Genomic DNA, 22,240 nt, shown 5'->3' on the forward strand with positions numbered 1-22,240 from the left:
CCTGTCATTCCCAAAACATGAGATCTATTGAATGGCAGCTACAGATATCACTAAATAAAATACAGCAACAGGCCAGCATCATCGGCTATTGACTTTCACAGTAGAAAACAGTTGCTATCCATTTTTGTAGACAGCGCAAGTTTCATCTGGATCCTGAACTTCAAATGTCTAATATCTCTATCCCAGTCACTAATAACATTAGGTTTCTAGGATTAGTTATGGACAACAAGCTAAATTTCTTAGAGGATATTAAAAAAGTACATACTGCCTGTCTAAAAAAGATGAATATACTTAGAGCACTATCTGCCCTGACATGTGGTGCAGATTGTACCTCCCTACTTCGATTATATAGGGCATTAATCAGATCCAGTCTTGATTATGGAGCTTGCATCTATGATTCTGCCAGAATGAGTGCGTTACGCTGGCTTGATCCAGTTCAACACAGGGGATTGCACTTGGTGCATTCAGAACATCGCCAGCAAATAGCCTTTACAGTGATGCTCATGAGCCCCTACTATCTTTATGTAGGAAATCATTATTGCTTAAGTATGCTGTCAAGATAGAAATTTGTGCCTCTCATCCCATTCAGTCATACCTTTTCAATCCACCATTAGAAATCCTCTACAGAAATAAACCTAGCATGGTAAAACCAGCTGGCCTGCACCTTCTTGAACTGATGCCGGTTTGTAATGCTTCCATCCATTCCGTACTACAGGTAGCAACTTGTACTCAACCACCTTGGGTTCCACCTCCTATACTGACCTGTGACACTTTCCTCTGTCAATGGGGAAAGAATGTTGCAAACTTCAAATGTCAGACAACTTCATGCTGTTCACAATCAAAGATGTATTGATTTTTCTCCAATATACACAGATGGCTCCAAAAAAATAATTCAAATGTTGAAGCAGCTGCAGTGTTTCCAAATACCGCAATTTCAGCATCCCTTCCATCTGAATTCAGCATCTTCTCAACCGAACTATATGCAATTAAAATTAGCTTTAGAAAATTTCTGTTCTTTAAAATATGTTATTTACACTGATTCCTCCAGTTCAATCTTAGCAGTATGTAATTCTTTAGATAAAGTTCATCCTGTCCTTGATGAAATCAGAAACTTGTTACTACAGATTAAAAAACACCATCTATTAATCTTGTTACTACAGATTAAAAAACACCATCTATTAATCTTGTTACTACAGATTAAAAAACACCATCTATTAATCTTGTTACTACAGATTAAAAAACACCATCTATTAATCTTGTTACTACAGATTAAAAAACACCATCTATTAGTCACCTTCTGTTGGAGTCCAGCACATTCTGGTATTTTGGGCAATGAACTTGCCGACAAAGTTGCGAAAAATCCAACCACCTTAGATTTAACGAATATTCCTGTTCCTGCATCAGACTATACACAAATAATTCATGCTGCATGCCTATCAGAATGGACACCAATCTGGCAATCTCAAACTAATAATAAACTCTTGCAGTTTAAACCAGGTCTGAAAATTTGGTGCCCCAGTGTCATCAAGACAAGAAGAAGTTGAGTCCTTTCAAGGGCAAGAATAGGTCATACCCACAGCAGCCAATCCACCACAGTGTTCACATGGTTATATAAATCTGATTGTTAAACACATTCTCATTGACTGCCCCCAACTATAGACAAGACAGAACATAAACCCTGCTATCACTGGTAAATCTTGATAAACCAATAACTTTCGAGAATTTCATTGGTGACAAGGAAGTCATTTCCTAATTTTTCAACTACCTCCAGCAAACTGGACTTTTTGATCATTTCTGATTTTACAAAAATTTCTCATATCTTATATTATAAATGAATAGGCACATTATGGTCACAGCAGCTTATGCACCCTCAAACCCCCATAACAACATTATCTGATATCCATTTAGGTCTAAGCCTCGAATATTTTATCTTTGTTGGTATAAAAATCCTAGTAGCTTCTAAGATTATTTCCCTGAATGCGTCCCATTCAGAATTTGCTGTTGGTAACATCATCTGTTGGTTCCACTGTACAGAATTTAAATCTATCTAAGACAACTCTTGCCACTTTTAGAAAAGCAAAAGCTTCTCCTTTTACCCCTCACAGTAGTTACATCTGTAAGCAAATCCTACATTGATGCACTGTGATCATTGCCACTTAATGGTCATTATCTGTAGATTCTTAATGCATGAAGAATCCTGCTAATAATCAGATTAAGAGTGCATTCTCTTGTTGTCTCGATGTACAATGATTGTTACTTCAATGTAGAAAACAGTCATCGAATACATCTATAAAAGCCTTAGTAATGTGCAAATGACCAACCCACAAGTTCTGATCAATTTTTTAACAATTTATCACATTCATCACATTCTTTTTGAATGTTTTCTTTTTATGTATGTTATACATATTTTACTGCTTTAGTCATCTGATGAATTAGCCTTATTCACTTATTTTGATTTTACCTCACAGTAAAGTTCTTTTCAATTTTCTAATATCTGTAAACTTCTATACAGTGGGACCAACTGATGATGTTACCAACAGCAAATTCAAAATGGGAAGCATTCAAAGAACTTATCTTGGAAGCAACTAGGCTTTATATACCAACTAAGAAATATTGTTCAAGGTTTAGGCCAAAATGGATGTCAGATGAACTAATGAGGCATATGGCAGAGAAGAAAAATGCATGGGATACTTACAAATTAACACATGACACAGAAGCCTATGATAGATACAAGTTGATATGCAACCAAGTTACAAAGGAGGTTAGGCAGGCGAAGGCAGATTACGAGAAATCCTTGGCAAGGGATGCAAAGAAAAACAGCAAAGAGTTCTTTACTTATGTAAACTCTAGAAGGAAGGGGATGAATCAGATTGGTCCACTTGATATTGATGGATCAACTGTTGATGATCCTGCTCAGGTAGCTAACAAACTAAATGAATATTTTGCATGGACATTCACACATGAGGAGTTATTCAGCAAGGGGAATGCCAGAGGTGTATTCAACTCTAGCAGTAAGCTACAGAATCTTGAAATAACTGGGAGTAAAGTGGAGGAGAAACTGTTGAAGATAAACACAAGAAAGGCACCCGGGGTGGATGGGATCTATCCAGTTATATTAAAGGAGGCAGCAAAGGAAGTAAGCAAACCCTTAGCTATAATTATGACAGCTTCCTTGGACTCAGGGGAGGTACCCATAGACTGGAAATGTGCAAATGTGACCCCAATTCACAAAGGAGGATCAAAGGCTGACATAAGTAATTATAGACCTGTGAGCTTAACTTCTGTTCCAGGAAAATTAATGGAGGCACTGGTTAAAGAAGCACTGCAGGATCATTTAGACAAGACTTCAGTTATAGCTCAGACACAGCATGGTTTTGTTAAGGGAAGTCTTGCCTGAACAACTTGATTGGATACTATGATGCAGTCACAAAAGAACTGGATGCAGGGAATAACTTTGATATTATATACTTGGATCTTAGAAAGGCTTTTGATACTGTTGCACATGGAAGACTGCTACACAAATTGGAGCAGTGTGACATTGGAGGCAAATTGCTGCTATGGATAAAGGGGTGGTTGAGGGGAAGAAGACAGAGAGTGGTAATCAATGGACACTGCTCATCGTGGACTAATGTTATTAGTGGAGTCCCTCAGGGCTCAGTGTTGGGTCCATTATTGTTTTCTGTATTTATAAATGATATTGATGATGGTATATCAAGCTTAATGTCCAAGTTTGCAGACGATACAAAGGTTGGCAGGGTTGTCAAGGACACTACTGACACTATGCTGCTGCAACAGGATATGGAAAGGTTGAGCAGATGGGCTGAGAGGTGGCAAATGAAGTTTAACATTGACAAATGTAAAGTACTACACATGGGAAACAGCAACCCCAGAGCAACGTATCAACTCTGTGGTACTACACTGACAGTGGTAGAGAATGAAAGGGACTTGGGGGTGGTTGTTCAGGCAGATATGAAGTTCTCTGAGCAGTGCAGATGGGCTGCAAGAGTAGCTCATGGAGTATTGTCAATGATATACAGGAATTTTTCCAGCAGGGATAAGGAGGTGATTATTCCATTGTATAAGGCAATGGTCAGGCCACACCTAAAGTACTGTATACAGGTCTGGAGGCCTCATTTCAAGAAGGATGTAGAGCTGCTGGAACGAGTACAGAGAAGGGCAACAAGATTAGTGAATGGAACAAAGGGGTGCTCTTACGAAGAAAGGCTTAAATTTTGCAAATTACAGTGTCTGGAGACTAGGCACCAGCGGGGTGATCTGATAGAGGTGTATAAAGCCTTGAATGGTTTAAGCATGCTCAATGCTGATGGGATTCTTCCTCTAGCTCAGAAAAATCACCTGAGAGGGCATAAATTCAAATTGAGGAAAGACAGATGTAGGATAGACGTGCGGAAATTTGCCTTTAGCCAGCGGGTGGTTGGTTGGTGGAACAGACTTCCATCCCTTGTGGTGGAGGTTGATAGCCTAAATAAGTTTAAGGCTCAGCTGGACAGGTATTTTGAACGAACAGAGGGGTGAAGTGGAAGTGGGTTTTTTTTTTTTTTTTTTGGCTGATGCTGCATAAGCTTGCTTTCTTGCATCAAATGCCTCTACTAATGCTAATGCTAATTTGTTTAGTATTTTTTAGAAACTTTTAATACTGTCTAATAGTAGTTAACAATACATAGAATGTGGAAGCAGCTATACAGTCTGAACTGAAGTTTTCTTAGCTGTGCACATGCTAGGATGGTTCACGAGGTTCTGTTATGATATGTAAGAAATAAGAATGTTGCTGGTGGGGGGACAGGGAGAGAGAGAGGGGGGGAGAGAGATAATTGGGGGGAATGATTGTTAGCATTAGCATTAGTAGAGGCATATGATGCAAGAAAGCAAGCTTATTCAGCATCAGCCAAAAAAAAAAAAAAAAAAAAAAAACCCTCTCCCATTTCACCCCTCCGTTCGTTCGAAATACCTGTCCAGTTGAGCTTTAAATTTGTTTAGGCTATCAACTTCAACAAGTGATGGAAGTCGGTTCCACCAACCAACCACCCGCTGGCCAAAGGCAAATTTCCGCACATCTATCCGACATCCGTCCTTCCTCAATTTGAATTTATGCCCTCTGAGGTGATTATTCTGAGAAAGATGAAGAATCCCATTGGCATTGAGCATGCTCAAACCATTCAAAGCCTTATACACCTCTATCAGATCACCTCGCCGGTGCCTAGTCTCCAGACTCTGTAATTTGCAAAACTTAAGCCTTTCTTCGTAAGAGCAACCCTTTGTTCCATTTACTAATCTTGTTGCCCTTCTCTGTACCCGTTCCAGCAGCTCTACATCCTTCATGAAATGAGGCCTCCAGACCTGTATACAGTACTCAAGATGTGGCCTAACCATTGCCTTATACAAGGGAATAATCACCTCCTTATTCCTGCTAGAAAAATTCCTGTATATCATTGACAAGACACCATGAGCTACTCTTGCAGCTCGTCTGCACTGCTCAGAGAACTTCATATCTGCCTGCACAATTACCCCCAGGTCCTTTTCATTCTCCACCACTGTCAGTGTAGTACCGCAGAGTTGATACATTGCTCTGGGGTTACTGTTACCCATATGTAGTACTTTACATTTGTCAATGTTAAACTTCATTTGCCACCTCTCAGCCCATCTGTTCAACCTTTCCAGATCCTGTTGCAGCAGCATAGCGTCAGTAGTGTCCTGAACGACCCTGCCAACCTTTGTGTCATCTGCAAACTTAGACATTAAACTTGATATCCCATCATCAATATCATTCATAAACACCGAAAACAACAATGGACCCAACACTGAACCTTGAGGAACTCCACTAATAACATTAGTCCACGTTGAGCAGTGTCCATTGATTACCACTCTCTGTCTTCTGCCACTCAACCATCCCCTTATCCATAGCAGCAATTTGCCTCCAATGCCACACTGCTCCAATTTGTGCAGCAGTCTACCATGTGCAACAGTATCAAAAGCCTTTCTAAGATCCAAATATATAATATCAAAGTTATTCCCTGCATCCAGTTCTTTTGTGACTACATCATAGTATCCAATCAAATTGGTCAGGCAAGACCTGCCCTTAACAAAACCATGCTGCGTCTGAGCTATAACTGAATTCTTGTCTAGATGATCCTGCAGTGCTTCTTTAACCAGTGCCTCCATTAATTTACCTGGAACAGAAGTTAAACTAACAGGTCTATAATTACTTGTGTCAGCCTTTGATCCTCCTTTGTGAATTGGGGTTACATTTGCACATCTCCAGTCTATGGGTACCTCCCCTGAGTCCAAAGAAGCTCTCATAATTATGGCTAGGGGTTTGCATACTTCCTTTGCTGCCTCCTTTAATATAACTGGATAGATCCCATCCACCCCAGGTGCCTTTTTTATGTTTATCCTCAACAATCTCTCCTCCACTTTCCTCTCAGTTATTACAAAATCATCCAGCTCACTGCCAATGTTTACTTTACCTTCATCATTCTCCTTCCTGAATAACTCCTCATGCGTGAATGTAGATGCAAAATACTCGTTTAGATTGTTAGCCACCTGAGCAGGATCCTCAACTGTTGAACCATCAATATCCAGTGGACCAATCTGATTCATCCATTTCATTCTCGAGTTCAAGTATGTAAAGAACTCCTTTCTGTTTTTCTTTGCATCCTTTGCCAAGGATTTTTCGTAGTCTGCCTTTGCCTGCCTAATCTCCTTTGTGACTTGGTTACAGACCAACTTATATCTATCATAGGCTTCCATGTCACCCATTAATTTGTATGTATCCCATGCATTTTTCTTCTCTGCCACATGTCTCATTAGTCCATCTGACAACCATTTAGGCCTAAACCTTGAACAATATTTCTTAGTTGGTATGTAAAGCCTGGTAGCCACCAAGATTAGTTCCTTGAATGCTTCCCATTTTGAGTTTGCTCTTGGTAACATCATCAGTTGGTCCCACTGTATAGAATTTAAATACTGTCTCAGACCATCATAGTCGCCTTTACGAAAACAAAAACCCTTCCCTTTACCTCTGATGGTAGTTACCTCCTTGAGTAAATCCCACTTCAACACACTGTGTGATCACTGCCACCTAGTGGTTCATTTATCTGCAGGTTCTTAATGCATGAAGAATCACTACTGATAATCAGATCAAGAGTATTGCTCCCTCTTGTTGCCTCACGAACATGCTGATGTAGAAAACAATCATCCAATAAATCCACAAAAGCCTTGCTAGTGTGCGAGTGACCAACCCACAAATTCCAGTCAATATCTGGGAAATTAAAATCCCCCATTATAAGACTCTCTGATTTACTGGCCCACTCTATTTCCCTGTACAATATATTATTATACTCATCAGAGTCATTAGGCCTATAGCACACTCCTACTCTCAATTTTGATTTCCCTATGCTTATGTCACACCAAACTGACTCGACACTGCCCTGTCCATCGATGTCAACTGGCTTCACTTCCTTTGACTTTATGTGTTTCTTAATTAATAGCATAACCCCTCCTCCCCTCCTGTCCTGTCTATCCTTTCTATATACATTGTATTCCCCAAATTCCAGTTCCGCATTACTTATATCTGTGTGACACCACGTCTCTGATATCCCAACAATATCTGCCTTTGAGGTTTTGAGCAATACCTCAAATTCATCAAATTTATTTACCAAACTCCTAGCATTGGTGTACACGCAGGTATACATGCACCTGTTTCTATTCTTAGCTACCCTAACACAACCCATGTGTTTACTTGTAACGCAATGACTACCAGCAGTCTCTGAAATATCCTGCATCTTGTTTTTCAGACTTCTGCTCATTTGAATAGAAGCAGTGCAAGAATCACTTCCACCTCTGCCAGTGGCTACTGTTAATCTATTAGTCCTTGTATCCCCCCAACTAGCAGTTTTCCGACCCACCTAACACTGCCTCGACAGCATCAGCAAAAATTCTTGCACCCTTTCTATTTAAGTGTATCCCATCCCTGTAGAAGCAATCTCTCCTGTTAACAAGTACAGTCCAGGCTGAAAAAAATTCTACCACTTGAGCCTTGCACAATCCCTCCAGGGCCGAATTGATCGACAAGGCTCTCATCATATACTCCCTCTTATCGTGTCTGGGCAGAATTGCAGACACTTTCAAGTTCAACCCTAATTCACGGCTTTTTTTCAACAGTGACTTGTACTTGCTAAGTAATTCCGCCGGTCTCCTACTCTTAATATCATTTGTGCCAACGTGTACAACTATATCACCTTTTGTGCCCTTAAAAGATGATATCCGCTCTACAACGTCATCAACCTTTGCCCCTGGCAGACATACCCTGGTCCTATTCCACCTATCCTTTTCACAAAGCATGTTCCCCGTTTCCCTGACAATAGAGTCACCAACAACTACTAGTTCCTGTGGGACCAGCGCATTCTGCCTAGGGGGCTGCCCCTGTGTTGCCTGATGACCAAGTGCAAGCTCTGGCGTTGATGTGGGCAGCTGAGAGCTTGATGGGCCCCTCAATTTATTTCCTTCGAGGGCATCCACCCTGTCCTTCAAGGTCTCATAAAAGGCCCATAACAACGCTGAGTTGTCGCCTGATTTCCTTGCACTCCTTACATCGTGCACACACAAAGACATCCCCCTTGGCAGTATCATGTCCCGTACCCGACTGCTCCGCAAACATCAAGCAAACAGTGCATTTTAATAGACTGTGATTCAGAGGGCAACTGCCCCCCTCAGTTCTCCCCTGAACCACAGCACTCCCATTAGCTTGAGCCTTTTGCTTTGCTGCTCTGGTCAGAGTCATGATTCCAATTTAATTCAATAAAATTTAAAACAAAAATTAAATCCTTAAGTTATATCCCAAAACAGTTATGTTATATATATATATATATATATATATTTTTTTTTTTTTTTTTTTTTTTTCGGTATCTAGTGTTCCCTTTATACAACTTCCGTATCACGTGTACCACTATAGTTATGTATTAATTATTTGTTACGATTAAGTCGTTATATATATTTATAGAGTTAAAAATACAATTTAATTGACAATAAAGTTTATCAAGATTAATAGATTTACTGATTAATTGACAATATTATATTATGCAGTATACTACACTAAGCTTATGCTATCGTGTAAAAATGGCGGGAATTCTCGAACGGTACTTCTACGGACTCGTAAGTATTGATTAGCTTCCAAATCTCGCTATCTCAATTTAGAATAAACTAAGGATCCTGACTAGGTCTATAATCTACTTATAAAAGATAATTTGATATAACAATTGGTTAATAAATCGACTAAATTTGGTTAAAAGACCTCTCGTTCAATTTGTGACACGTGGATTTGATACCGTTACCGATACTAAGTAATATCTACGAAATCTCTGTCTAAGTTAAACTTTAAACTAAGTATCGTAACTAGGAATATAAAGCTACTCTAGAAAATAAGTTAATATGACAATTTAAACTAATAAAGCAGAAAATAAATCAGGAAAAACTTCTCTGTTTGAAGAGCTTTAAGGAGCAATACCTGCACAGGCCAACCTCGCACCCAGACTCCCTAAATTGTTCCATTACATGTTTAGAGTTATATAATTTAGCTTTATGTAATTGCCATCTAACGGCCACTTAATGGTTATACAAGGATTGTCCATTACATAAAGTATACAGTTTTAGAAATATTTTTAGAAAGAATGTGATATTGCTGAAAACTGTAGAAGATTGGTTGCAAGCATAAAGAATCATTCATATTAGTAATTACTGTCTAATTACAGTTAGTTCTGCTATAACGTGGTACATGTGTTCCTAAAAATCTCTGCATTATGGTATTTCGCACATAAAAAACAACAGGGCTTATGGGAAAAATAGGGATGGGGCAGAGCAATCAAAAAACTGTTCAGTCTGGTAAGTAAAACACTAAAAAAAAGTTAAACTTAATAAAATTGCTAACACAAGTTTAAACAGCTGAAATTTCTAATAAATAAATAAATATTTATTTATTTATTTAGAAACAGGTGCATGTATACCTGCGTGTACACCAATGCTAGGAGTTTGGTAAATAAATTTGATGAATTTGAGGTATTGCTCAAAACATCAAAGGCAGATATTGTTGGGATATCAGAGACGTGGTGTCACACAGATATAAGTAATGCGGAACTGGAATTTGGGGAATACAATGTATATAGAAAGGATAGACAGGACAGGAGGGGAGGAGGGGTTATGCTATTAATTAAGAAACACATAAAGTCAAAGGAAGTGAAGCCAGTTGACATCGATGGACAGGGCAGTGTCGAGTCAGTTTGGTGTGACATAAGCATAGGGAAATCAAAATTGAGAGTAGGAGTGTGCTATAGGCCTAATGACTCTGATGAGTATAATAATATATTGTACAGGGAAATAGAGTGGGCCAGTAAATCAGAGAGTCTTATAATGGGGGATTTTAATTTCCCAGATATTGACTGGAATTTGTGGGTTGGTCACTCGCACACTAGCAAGGCTTTTGTGGATTTATTGGATGATTGTTTTCTACATCAGCATGTTCGTGAGGCAACAAGAGGGAGCAATACTCTTGATCTGATTATCAGTAGTGATTCTTCATGCATTAAGAACCTGCAGATAAATGAACCACTAGGTGGCAGTGATCACACAGTGTGTTGAAGTGGGATTTACTCAAGGAGGTAACTACCATCAGAGGTAAAGGGAAGGGTTTTTGTTTTCGTAAAGGCGACTATGATGGTCTGAGACAGTATTTAAATTCTATACAGTGGGACCAACTGATGATGTTACCAAGAGCAAACTCAAAATGGGAAGCATTCAAGGAACTAATCTTGGTGGCTACCAGGCTTTACATACCAACTAAGAAATATTGTTCAAGGTTTAGGCCTAAATGGTTGTCAGATGGACTAATGAGACATGTGGCAGAGAAGAAAAATGCATGGGATACATACAAATTAATGGGTGACATGGAAGCCTATGATAGATATAAGTTGGTCTGTAACCAAGTCACAAAGGAGATTAGGCAGGCAAAGGCAGACTACGAAAAATCCTTGGCAAAGGATGCAAAGAAAAACAGAAAGGAGTTCTTTACATACTTGAACTCGAGAATGAAATGGATGAATCAGATTGGTCCACTGGATATTGATGGTTCAACAGTTGAGGATCCTGCTCAGGTGGCTAACAATCTAAACGAGTATTTTGCATCTACATTCACGCATGAGGAGTTATTCAGGAAGGAGAATGATGAAGGTAAAGTAAACATTGGCAGTGAGCTGGATGATTTTGTAATAACTGAGAGGAAAGTGGAGGAGAGATTGTTGAGGATAAACATAAAAAAGGCACCTGGGGTGGATGGGATCTATCCAGTTATATTAAAGGAGGCAGCAAAGGAAGTATGCAAACCCCTAGCCATAATTATGAGAGCTTCTTTGGACTCAGGGGAGGTACCCATAGACTGGAGATGTGCAAATGTAACCCCAATTCACAAAGGAGGATCAAAGGCTGACACAAGTAATTATAGACCTGTTAGTTTAACTTCTGTTCCAGGTAAATTAATGGAGGCACTGGTTAAAGAAGCACTGCAGGATCATCTAGACAAGAATTCAGTTATAGCTCAGACGCAGCATGGTTTTGTTAAGGGCAGGTCTTGCCTGACCAATTTGATTGGATACTATGATGTAGTCACAAAAGAACTGGATGCAGGGAATAACTTTGATATTATATATTTGGATCTTAGAAAGGCTTTTATATACTGTTGCACATGGAAGACTGCTGCACAAATTGGAGCAGTGTGGCATTGGAGGCAAATTGCTGCTATGGATAAGGGGATGGTTGAGTGGCAGAAGACAGAGAGTGGTAATCAATGGACACTGCTCAACGTGGACTAATGTTATTAGTGGAGTTCCTCAAGGTTCAGTGTTGGGTCCATTGTTGTTTTCGGTGTTTATGAATGATATTGATGATGGGATATCAAGTTTAATGTCTAAGTTTGCAGATGATACAAAGGTTGGCAGGGTCGTTAAGGACACTACTGACGCTATGCTGCTGCAACAGGATCTGGAAAGGTTGAACAGATGGGCTGAGAGGTGGCAAATGAAGTTTAACATTGACAAATGTAAAGTACTACATATGGGTGACAGTAACCCCAGAGCAATGTATCAACTCTGCGGTACTACACTGACAGTGGTGGAGAATGAAAAGGACCTGGGGGTAATTGTGCAGGCAGATATGAAGTTCTCTGAGCAGTGCAGACGAGCTGCAAGAGTAGCTCATGGTGTCTTGTCAATGATATACAGGAATTTTTCTAGCAGGGATAAGGAGGTGATTATTCCCTTGTATAAGGCAATGGTTAGGCCACATCTTGAGTACTGTATACAGGTCTGGAGGCCTCATTTCAAGAAGGATGTAGAGCTGCTGGAACGGGTACAGAGAAGGGCAACAAGATTAGTAAATGGAACAAAGGGTTGCTCTTACGAAGAAAGGCTTAAGTTTTGCAAATTACAGAGTCTGGAGACTAGGCACCGGCGAGGTGATCTGATAGAGGTGTATAAGGCTTTGAATGGTTTGAGCATGCTCAATGCCAATGGGATTCTTCATCTTTCTCAGAATAATCACCTCAGAGGGCATAAATTCAAATTGAGGAAGGACGGATGTCGGATAGATGTGCGGAAATTTGCCTTTGGCCAGCGGGTGGTTGGTTGGTGGAACCGACTTCCATCACTTGTTGTTGAAGTTGATAGCCTAAACAAATTTAAAGCTCAACTGGACAGGTATTTCGAACGAACGGAGGGGTGAAATGGGAGAGGGTTTTTTTTTTTTTTTTTGGCTGATGCTGAATAAGCTTGCTTTCTTGCATCATATGCCTCTACTAATGCTAATGCTAATATTATAGTAAATATAGCACTATACCTTTGCAAGATATGAAGTTTGTTTGACTGATATTTCTATTCACTTGACATTATTATTATTTTTATTGTAAAATTTAAAACAGTAAAAAAGATAAGCAAACAATAACAAGGAACATGGGATGCACAAATTGCGCAAGTGAGACAAGTTTATGAAGAGAAGATTCTGAAAATTTATTTGTTTTTTATATGATTGAAGATTTCATGGAAGGGGAAACACGTAAAAATCCACAGAATTCCAGCTGTCGGTATTATTGCAAATGCAGTAAGATTGAGGTTACTACCCTTTTATAATTAGATTACACTAACAGAAAAGTACAATAAACTGGGAACTGCATATTGTTTTATGGTAGTGATCTCCAGAAATATACTCCTCTGCTCATGCCTCAAAATTTCTGTTCGTACTGAAAAATGTGAGCTCCCGAAAACGTGAGTCAGCCTACAATATCACCTGTTAACTTGTGAATACAGCGAATGACAACAGTGTGTCTCCGACCAATATAACTACAGTAAATGGGAAATATAGCTCGCATGTATTTGACATTTTTAATGCTTCATAAACTTGCATGTATTGCTGTGCAGGTCGCTATGTTCAGCTTGGTGCGGGTTTTGCGTTCACCTGGTATTACTTGCAGACAAAATTGTGCATGATCAACGCGAAAATCATGTTATATTCTCATTGTTTCCTAATATATCAGTTGCGTTGGAACAAATTTGTATTGCGAAAATGCGAATGCATTATAGCAGAACTGTCTGTGCAAGGTTTTGAAATCACCACGTACAGGTAAACCTTGATAACACTGCAGTTAGGTTGCTATCAAATATCATGTCGTGCGAAACCATGCTAAATGGGATCAAGAACCAGTACAAAAAAGGGGTTGCATCCCAAAAGCTAACAAAAATACACCATTTTTTTTTAAACTATCGGAAACTTCATTTTTATTAAAAATAGTAATAATCGAACAAACGTCTCACAGTCTGTGATACACACACACACACATCAGAATGTACTTTCTTTTAATTTTCTTCCTCTTCATCACTTCTGAGCACAATCAGATGAGAATGTTCTCTCTGTTGCATGACAACAGTGCAACAGTGAAAAATCAGAAGGTGATTATCTTCACCTGATCTTTCTTCTGCAGTATCTAGATTTCGTGTATCTTCTGCTCTCTTTAAAAAAAAAAAAAAAAAAAATCAGTAACCTGGCTTTGTTTGCTTTTGCTTGATAGATCTTTGTTAATATCATAGTATGGAGCTAAGCATGTTTGAAGCTTCCTTTTCAGCTTTGTGCTCCTTTCAGTCGAATGATCTGCATTCAAAAAATAAGATTCTAATTGCTTGGCTAAGTTTATGCCTTCCTGTCTGCTTTTTAGTGTAACTTTTGGAACCTCAAAATTTTGATCTGCATTATCATCCTCTGGATTGATTTGGTTGACCTCAATTAGAGGTCAACCAAATCAATCCAGAGGATGATTTTTCTCTTATTTTTAAGTAATATACATAAGTTTTAACTAAGAAATAATAATTGTAGAATAGATCTGCAATATAGTTTTGTGGTGGAGAGATTGATTAAAATTCGAAGACCTCCTTTTGACAGAAGTACCATCAAAAGTTTGAAATGAGATAGAGTACCAGTATTGTACCCCATATTATGGCTGTAGGATTTATTAGGTTCACTGTGCATGTTTTGCATGATGGGGGGAAAAAAAACTGCTGAACTGGACTATTCCATTTGTCTATCCATGGCTTTAAGAAAATGTCTCTTGACATTGGTCAATTTCTATTTTGAACCCAGAATTTTCTAAGTGAATTAATAAGTGGCAAATATAACAACTCTCATAGAAGCCCATAATCACCATCGCCAACACAAGTTCTTTATAAGAGTAAAAAGTTATTAAAGCACACAAGTTTCTTGAATGGTGGTATCACTAATGAATTACACTCTACATCAAATTAATTTTTTTTATCTTTTCTTTTTGTTTCCTTCCTCTGTACTTCTATTATAGGTTTTACTGATCATTCTGAATATGGTTTTCCTCATATTGAGTTTTTTAAAATGAGTATAGTTAATCATTTTTCAAATATTTCAAATAGTTTTGTAATACTACCTTTTCCATGTTCAACACCCACATGACCAGGACTGTTAGGAAGAAAGTCCAGTGAGATTCCATAAAATGTAATTTGAGAAACTTATGTCTCAAATTACATTTTCTGGCTCTAATATGAGAGAGAGAGAGAGAGAGAGAGAGATCATAAATCATAATGTCTCCTGAACAAAGCCATAATATTTTCGTAATCTGGGCTTTTATCCATAATTGATGCTGCCAACTCTGACCAATTATAACTTTATAAACATATGTGAAATTTAATTACAACTAAAATAAATAAGTAAAATAGACTGTAAAGTCTAGATAATTTAATATAAACATATGAATATACAAATCATATAAAATTTTGAAAAAATACTATACATATAAAAGCGTTAAACCCGTACTACTGTAAAACTGAAGCTTTCGGCAGCATCTGCTGCCTTCCTCAACATAAGTAGTACTGCATCAACAATTCATTATAAAGTACCAAGCCTTCCCAGGATGTACTGTGGTACCTGCACATACCCCGTTTCCCATATGTCAGAACCGGAAGTGGCATGGGACTGTACAACCTTAAAACGTTCATCCCTATCCAGGATAACGATCTCAAACATTACATTAATCCTACAACCCTTTTACCTATTCAAGCTAAGATCACCCAAGGAATAAATCCTTTGGCTCTCCAGCCACTTTTGGTTCCCAAAACCTTCTACCTTATCTGTAATTACAGCTCCTTCGGCTGTTATACCAGGCCCAGTTTCCCAGGAATGTTCCGCCACGACCGACCCCGAGACATCAGCCAACCTAAGCGCCCTACTATGCTCCCCCAGTCTGTCGCGTAATCTGTGCTTAGTCTCACCTATGTAACATCCCCCACAATCCAGACACTGAATTTTATAGACAACCCCACTGTTTTCAACTCCCACAACAGGGTCTTTAAATGCCGCCATCACCGTGCGCAGCTTCTGACCCAGAAGCTGCGCACAACGTAATTGGTAAGACTGTAAAATGCAGGCTATTGGCTGCAACATGCCCAGATAGTAGGGAATGTACGTGGTGGAACCAGGTACTCCCTCCAAGTACCATGTCCACAACAACCTTCGGTCACGTTCTGGGGGTATCCACATCTCATACGGTCAGCTGTGACCCGCTTGATTTCTTCCTCCCCATCCTCCGAGGAAGAGAAGTGCGACCAAGCCCTGCTCATTAAAGCCCTAACCACACTCTTCTTATGACCTCCAGTCTGGGCAGAACTATAATGAGTATACTGGGCCTCACACATTTCCTTCCTAAACACTCTTGTTTTTAATTGTCGGCCCACCCTGTAAATCCAGACATCCAAAAATGGCAAAGCACCCCCCCCCCACTAGACCTCGGAGGTAAACTTTATAAAGGGGAGCCACTATTAAGCCAATTGAGAATTTGGCTTAATAGTGGCTCCCCTTTATAATTGGAACAATTGACAACACAGTGATACTCTCATCCTGCTGTAGCTCCTGCAAAGCCCTCCTTTGCACCGATAATAAATTAGGTGATATCTGACGTTCCCAGCCTAAAATACACACAGTTTTCATCCGCTCATTGGCAGTGGTTTCAGAAATATCTGATATAGCCCTCTCCACACCTGTGGGGGATATTATGTAGTTGGGACTAAGCGCAGATTACTTGATAGACTGGGGGAGCATAGTAGTGTGCTTAGGTTGGCTAATATCTCGGGGTCAGCTGTGGTGGAACATGCCTGGGAAACTGGGCATGGTATAACAGCTGAAGGAGCTGTAATAGGTGGTAGATGACTTTCATCAACCGGTGAAATACCACCACTTTGCTTATTGGAGGCTTGAAGTGGTGAAACCCATGTTTAGTCTCTAGAGCAAAGTTTCCGGCATCTCCCTCCCCCCCATACTTCTCCTTCAACCCATGCACGGTACTAAGTACTATAGGTTTTGATACCTTTCGTGTTTGGGGGTTTCATAAAAAAAAAAAAAAAAAATTACAGATAAAGTAGAAGGTTTTTGGAACCAAAAGTGGCTGGAGAGGCTAAGGATTTGTTCCTTGGGTGATTTTAGCTTGAATAGGGATAAGGGTTGTAGGATTAATGTAATGTTTGAGACGTTATCCTGGATAGGGATGGACGTTTTAAGGTCGTTCAGCCCTGTGCCACTTCCGGGGCTGACATATGGGAAATGGAGTATGCACAGGTACAAAGTACATCCTGGGTCTGCTGGGAAGGCTTGGTACTTTATAATAAATTGTTGATGCAGCACTACTTATGTTGAGGAAGGCAGCAGATGCTGCCGAAAGCTTCAGTTTTACAGTAGTACAGGTTTAACGCTTTTAATGCATAGTATTTTAAAGTGTCATAGTAGTATGGGTTTAATGCTTTTATATATATAATTTTTAATCCAAGTTTTATATGATTTGATAGGAATTCATATGTATATTTTAAATTATCTACACTTTATAAGTCTATTTTACTTATTTATTTTATTTGTAATTACTTATGTTTATAAAGTTATAATTGGTCAGAGTTGCCATCAATTATGGATAGATTTCATGACCACAGAGGCCTTTTTAATGAACTGGGATTTTATATTTCCCATAAAAAAAGCTTCTGTTTCTAACCAAATTGTGGTCCAAGCAGTGTACTTTCTGTTATAGAGCCTTTTCAGATGAGGAGTCCCTAAATTAATTGTCTAATTTGAGGGTTGACATAATCTCTTGAAGTTCAGAATTTTTTTTTTTTAATTTAAAAGGGAGTGGGGGATTAGTATTAGTGGGTTTGTCGTGCCCTGCACAATTGCGAATGGGTTAAGTGGTTAATATCCCAATTCCCCATTTGTTAATGGTATTCTTAAACATTATTTTTTTAAAATTATTTAATATGAACTATCCAGAATGTCAGTGCAATACTTTAGGAAAGTGCATACTCTTTGAAGTCTGACACTCTCATGGATTGAGAAATGCTGGAGTTAAATTTTCCAGATTTTAGAGAGGTATACCTAGTGCTTGAGCAGTTTAGAAGAGCATATTTCAATAAATATTTAAGTAGAAATGACTGAATTAATTTATAATGACTGCCATTTTCTTTCATGTGTTTTTTCCAGCCAGCTGGATTTAAACTGCATGGATCATGAAATGGTCTTAATTATCTTAGCAGAAAAAATGTGCATTTGGAAGAAGTTGTCCTATTATTATATTATTTAAACAGATAGTTTTAGTTATATTATAACTTTGAAAAGTGATTTTGTATGCTGCATGGCAGTTCTCACTGAACAACATCTTTACAGCCATTTTAAAATAAAGTTTAGTATGCATATTTGTCATCAGCAAGCACCTGCTACTAGATGAGGAACCAGGTAGACCTGAAACAGGTTGCTATAGTAGTCTGATCTTTTAAAAAATGGCTGATTAGCCTTTTGGCAAAACTATCTGTTTGAAAGTAATGGAATCAAGTTTTTTCTGCTGTGATTAAGATAATTGCATTACCTATGCAGTTTAAATCCTGTGCCTGCAAAAACAGATTAGGAGAGAAATGTCATTCTCTTTTGCATGGATTCTCAAAGACTGAATCATTGATACTATGATTCTAAGGTTGAATTTGAAAGTGTCTGCAATTCTGCCCAGACACGATAGGAGGGAGTATATGATGAAAGCCTTGTCGATCAATTCGGCCCTGGAAAGATTGTTCAAGGCTCAAGGGGTAGAATTTTTTTCAGCCTAGTCTGTCTGTACTTGTTAACAGGAGAGGGTGCAAGAATATTTGCTGATGCTTTCGAGGCAGTGTTAGGTGGGTCGGAAAACTGCTAGCTTGGGGGGGATACAAGGACTAATAGATTAACAGAAGCCACTGGCAGAGGTGAAAGTGATTCTTGCACACTGCTTCTGTTGGAATGAGCAGAAGCCTGGAAAACAAGATGCAGGATATTTCAGAGACTGCTGGGAGTCATTGCATTACAAGTAAACACATGGGTTGTGTTAGGGTAGCTAAGAATTGGGAACAGGTGCATGTATACTTGCGTGTACACCAATGCTAGGAGTTTGGTAAATAAATTTGATGAATTTGAGGTATTGCTCAAAACATCAAAGGCAGATATTGTTGGGATATCAGAGACATGGTGTCACACAGATATAAGGAATGCAGAATTGGAATTTGGGGAGTACAATGTGTACAGACAGGATAGGAAGGGAGTAGGGGTTATGCTATTAGTTAAGAAACACATAAAATCCATGGAAGTGAAGCCAGTCGACATCGCTGGACAGCGCAGTGTCGAGTCAGTTTGGTGTGACATAAGCATTGGGAGATCAAAATTGAGAGTAGGAGTGTGCTATAGGCCTAATGACTCCGATGAGTATAATAAGACATTGTTCAGGGAAATAGTGTGGGCCAGTAAATCAGAGTCTTATAATGGGGGATTTTAATTTCCCAGATATTGACTGGAATTTGTGGGTTGGTCACTCACACACTAGGAAGGCTTTTGTGGATTTATTGGATGATTGTTTTCTACATCAGCATGTTCAGGAGGCAACTAGAGGGAGTAATACTCTTGATTTGATTATCAGTAGTGATTCTTCATGCATTAAGAATCTGCAGATAAAGGAACCACTAGGTGGCAGTGATCACAGTGTGCCGAAGTGAGATTACTCAAAGATGTGTCTACCATCGGGGGTAAAGGGGAAGGGTTTTTGCTTTCGTAAAGGCAACTACGATGGTCTGAGACAGTATTTAAATTCTATACAGTGGGACCAACTGATGATGTTACCAACAGCAAATTCAAAATGGGAAGCATTCAAAGAACTTACCTTGGAAGCTACTAGGCTTTACATACCAACTATGAAATGTTGTTCAAGGTTTAGGCCTAAATGGATGTCAGATGAACTAATGAGACATATGGCAGAGGAGAAGAAAAATGCATGGGATACATGCATTTTTCTTCTCTGCATGCAGATTATGAGAAATCTTTGGCAAAGGATGCAAAGAAAAACAGCAAAGAGTTCTTTACTTATGTAAACTGTAGAAGGAAGGAAATGAATCAGATTGGTCCACTTGATATCGATGGTTCAACTGTTGATGATCCTGTTCAGGTAGCTAACAAACTAAATGAATATTTTGCATCGACATTCACACATGAGGAGTTATTGAGCGAGGGGAATGCCCGAGGTGTATTCAACTCTGCCAGTAAGCTAGATAATCTTGTAATAACTGAGAGTAAAGTGGAGGAGATGTTGTTCAAGATAAACACAAGAAATACACCTGGGGTGGATGGGATCTATCCAGTTATATTAAAGAAGTAAGCAAACCCTTAGCCATAATTATGAGAGCTTCCTTGGACTCAGGCAGGGTACCCATAGACTGGAGATCTGCAAATGTGACCCCAGTTCACAAAGGAGGATCAAAGGCTGACACAAGTAATTATAGACCTGTGAGTTTAACTTCTGTTCCCAGAAAATTAATGGAGGCACGGGTTAAAGAAGCACTGCAGGATCATCTAGACAAGACTTCAGTTATAGCTGGGACACAGCATGGTTTTGTTAAGGGGAAGTCTTGCCTGACCAATTTTATTGGATACTATGATGCAGTCACAAAAGAACTGGATGCAGGGAATAACTTTGATATTATATACTTGGATCTTAGAAAGGCTTTTGATACTGTTGCACATGGAAGACTGCTGCACAAATTGGAGCAGTGTGGCATTGGAGGCAAATTGGTGCAATGGATAAAGGGGTGGTTGAGGGGGAGAAGACAGAGAGTGGTAATCAAAGACTCATCGTGGACTAATGTTATTAGTGGAGTCCCTCAGGGTTCAGTGTTGGGTCCATTATTGTTTTCTGTATTTATAAATGATATTGATGATGGTATAACAAGCTTAACGTCCAAGTTTGCAGATGATACGAAGGTTGGCAGGGTTGTCAAGGACACTACTGACACTATGCTGCTGGCACAGGATCTGGAAAGGTTGAGCAGATGGGCTGAGAGGTGGCAAATGAAGTTTAACATTGACAAATGTAAAGTACTACATATGGGAAACAGCAACCCCAGAGCAACGTATCAACTCTGTGGTACTACACTGACAGTGGTAGAGAATGAAAAGGACCTGGGGGTAATTGTGCAGGCAGATATGAAGTTCTCTGAGCAGTGCAGACGAGCTGCAAGAGCAGCTCATGGTGTCTTGTCAATGATATACAGGAATATTTCTAGCAGGGATAAGGAGGTGATTATTCCCTTGTATAAGGCAATGGTCAGGCCACACCTTGAGTACTGTATACAGGTCTGGAGGCCTCATTTCAAGAAGGATGTAGAGCTGTTGGAACAAGTACCGAGAAGGGCAACAAGATTAGTGAATGGAACAAAGGGTTGCTCTTACGAAGAAAGGCTTAAGTTCTGCAAATTACAGTGTCTTGAGACTAGGCACTGGCAAGGTAATCTGGTAGAGGTGTATAAAGCCTTGAATGGTTTGAGCATACTCAATGCCGATGGGATTCTTCCCTTTGCTCAGAATAATCACCTGAGAGGGCATAAATTCAGATTGAGGAAAGACAGATGTGCGGAAATTTGCCTTTAGCCAGCGGGTAGTTGGTTGGTGGAACATACTTCCATCCCTTGTTGTGGAAGTTGATAACCTAAATAAATTTAAGGCTCAGCTGGACAGGTATTATGATCGAACGGAGGGGTGAAGTGGAAGTGTGTGTTTTTTTTTTTTTTGTTTTTTTTTGGCTGATGCTGTATAAGCTTGCTTTCTTGCATCATATGTCTCTACTAATGCTAATACTAATGCTGGTTTGCTTTTTTAATAGTTTGTTTGTTTGTTATTTGGTTTTTAAGAGCATTAGCAACTAAGGCCATATTGCTCCGGGAATATGCGTTTGTAATTCCCTGACCTTTCCGCATACTCTGTATTTGGTGGTGACGGGCTCGAACCCCGGTCTAATCAAGAAGCGTGTGTTATGCAATGCTGCTCGTTCCCACCTGGCTACGGAGGCGCTTTTTAATAGTTTAGGCTTGTAAAGTGCCAGGTTTTACTAAATAAATAAATATGCAGTAGAACGTCGGTTATCCGCAATAATTTGAAAGGCTGCTTTTTCTTATTTATTATTTTTTTTTTTTATTAAAGATAGTATAATAATTTGAAAGGCTGATTTTCTTATTTTTTTTTATTAATGGTAGTATAATAATTGGAAAGGCTGATTTTCTTTTTTTTTTTTATTAATGGTAGTATAATAATTTGAAAGGCTGGTTTTCTTCCCCCCCCCCTAAAATTT

The 22,240-nt window shown here is 39.1% G+C and overlaps 1 protein-coding gene across 5 annotated transcripts in view; it reads left to right on the forward strand.

Moving 5' to 3' along the window:
• baz (par-3 family cell polarity regulator) overlaps nt 1-22,240 on the forward strand; it is a 760,042-nt gene that overhangs the window by 390,633 nt on the left and 347,169 nt on the right. The window lies entirely within an intron of this gene.

Source organism: Mastigoproctus giganteus, chromosome 1, assembly GCF_048544385.1.
Source record: "Mastigoproctus giganteus isolate SK-2022 chromosome 1, ASM4854438v1, whole genome shotgun sequence".
Classification (NCBI taxonomy): Eukaryota; Metazoa; Arthropoda; class Arachnida; order Uropygi; family Thelyphonidae; genus Mastigoproctus; species Mastigoproctus giganteus.